This window comes from Oxyura jamaicensis, chromosome 33 (assembly GCF_011077185.1).
Source record: "Oxyura jamaicensis isolate SHBP4307 breed ruddy duck chromosome 33, BPBGC_Ojam_1.0, whole genome shotgun sequence".
Taxonomy (NCBI): Eukaryota; Metazoa; Chordata; class Aves; order Anseriformes; family Anatidae; genus Oxyura; species Oxyura jamaicensis.
The window spans coordinates 2,219,386-2,221,714 of record NC_048924.1 but is presented as its reverse complement, the minus strand read 5'-3'; the positions used below and the strand labels follow the sequence as shown (position 1 = coordinate 2,221,714).

Here is a 2,329-nt window from a genome sequence, read left to right as displayed (position 1 = left end):
TTTTTTTTCCTCCTGCAGGCATTCCCGCTGCCCCCGGAAGAGATTGCGGCTTAAAATAATAATAATAATAAATTAAGAATAAATAAGAAGAAAGAAAGAAATATCCAAATCGCAGCGAAATATATATATATATATATATAATATATATATATATAAAAGGAGCAATTTGGGGAAAATCCGCGTTTTCCTCCGGCGGAGATCGGGGCGCGGAGCCGCCGCCGGGTTTGCAGCCGCCGGGCTGGGGCGAAGACGCCGGAGTTTGGGTACAAATTCCAAAGATTTGGGAAGAGTTGGCTAGCTAGAATTATTGTATTTCTTGAGCGCTGCGGGCCGGTAGGTGAACGCTGAGAGCCGGGGCGGTTTTGTTGGCGTCTCCGTTGGGTTTGGGTCGTTTTAGGGGCTCCGTGAGGCCCTAAAAATGCGTTTCAGAGGGAAAAAAAAAAAAAAAGAAAAAAAAAAAAGGAACCGGAGGAGGGAGGGTTGGAAGCGGGATTCAAAGCCCGGTTAGGTTCCTCCTTGCTTTTATTGTGGCTGTTATTGGCTTTTTAGGAAATGAACTTCGGTTTCTTGGCAGAGTTATGGTTCTCGGGGCATTTCGGAAAGTGCCTTTTATCAGCAGGACCTCGCTGCGGCTCTATTATATATTATATATATAGATACAAGCTTTTTTTTTTAATATATATATAAAATCAGAAAGCTGTTGGCATTGCACCGAGGAAAAAAAAAAAAAGAAAAAAAAAAAAAGGGAACTAAAAACTCACCAAACTACTCCAAGGAGGGGTGGGGACCCGCAATTTTTCCCCGCTTTGCAACCCGGGCTTTGGAGCACGGCTCAAGACACCCTCCTCTCTCCTCCCTCTCTTCGTGGCCGAGCTAAATTTTAGAAGAAAAAAAAACAAAAAGCCCCGGCCAGCAGCCGCCGCCTCAGCCCTTCCCGGCTCGCCGAGCCGCTCGGAGCAGTTTAATATCCATTTAAGACCCAAATCGGTTATTTTCGGCTGGGCAGAACACGCCTCCTCCTCGTTCACATGTTGCCAATTTAATCTGGTCGCTCTTTAGAACCACTTCTATTTTATTATTTAGGGGAAAAAGGGCGGGGGGGTTGGGGGGGGAAGGGGGGGGGAAGGCAGAAGAACTTGGACGGGGGAAGGAAGCCGAGCCCGTGTGATGGGTCGGAGCCACATGGTGCTCCTTAAAATGTTCGCTTTGAGATTCATAAAATATTTAAAGCCCCGAGTCAAGCCTTTTCTATTTATTGCAGTGTATAATTCAAAATTATCGTGTATTAATAAGCCAATAATGATAATCTCTATAGGAAAAGCATGCTAGTTGTGCTGGTTTTATGGCTGCCCTTATCCTTTCTAATAACCTTTGGCTCGGCTCTGTAATAACTCACCGCCGAATGAGCAATTGCCTGGAGTGCCTTAAATATCTCCCAGCCTTTTCCACACTCCGGACCCCCCCTCTCCCCCCGCCCCGGCCCCGGGGCTCCCACGTGATCCCCGCCCCGTGCCCGGTTCGAGTCCCCGCTCCTCCTGCTCGGGTATTGCACAGGGTGTGGGGCAAGGTTTTGGGCCAAAAGTCCTTTCTTTTTCACCCTTTTCCCATTATTTTTATATTATTATTATTATTATTATTAAGCAAACTTTTGGAGTTTATTTCCTTTCCAAAAACCAAATCCCTCATTGCAGGAATGCAGGATGGGGATGCAGAAAACCCCCAGGACCATGCCTTCAACACAGCCCTGCTCGTTTTCCATTTTTCTCTGCATTTTTACAAACCCCAGCTCCTCCAGGACCTGGCTGGGCTGTCCCCACGAGGGGACAACACGCGTGTACGGCACACGCAGACACCACACGCCAGCGCACGCGACACACGCACGCGTTTCCTGCACGCGGTGCAGGATCATCGGCCTCCAGCGGCAGCGACCGAGTGCGAAGCAGCTTTTCCACTGAAGTTACTTTTAATCAAGAGCCGCCAAGGCCTTTTCCTACAGCTCCCGGGGGGGGAATCGCGGCTGCTGGCGCTTGCAGGGCTTTTTTTTAAGAGTTATAGGTAAACACCGGGCACGGCTTCAAAGGCAGCGAGGGGACACGAACCTGCGACGAAGTCACCTGCGATGGCACGGGGGGGGGACACCGAGTCACGGCGGATCTTCGGTGGGAACGGGTCGGAAATGGGGTTTTCTGGAAAGCGGTGTGAAATGGGGATTTGGGCCATAAAAAGGGCTGAAAGGTGGATTTATGGCATTTCTGCCTCTGCGGTGCCTGCGCTGAGTGTCCCTGGCCTCCCTGGGCTAATGCACGGCTGCAGGATGCACGCACCTACG

At 49.8% G+C, this 2,329-nt stretch overlaps 2 long non-coding RNA genes across 2 annotated transcripts in view; one reads left to right on the top strand and one right to left on the bottom strand.

Moving 5' to 3' along the window:
- The window catches only part of LOC118155626, a 5,757-nt gene extending 5,073 nt beyond the window's left edge, over window positions 1-684 (top strand). Inside the window, exon 2 of the long non-coding RNA XR_004745921.1 lies at window positions 19-684. This is a non-coding gene — a long non-coding RNA (uncharacterized LOC118155626). The remainder of the gene's footprint in view (window positions 1-18) is intronic.
- LOC118155627 overlaps window positions 1-837 on the bottom strand; it is a 5,873-nt gene extending 5,036 nt beyond the window's left edge. The window contains exon 1 of the long non-coding RNA XR_004745922.1: window positions 762-837. This is a non-coding gene — a long non-coding RNA (uncharacterized LOC118155627). The remainder of the gene's footprint in view (window positions 1-761) is intronic.
- Window positions 838-2,329: the final 1,492 nt, after the last annotated feature.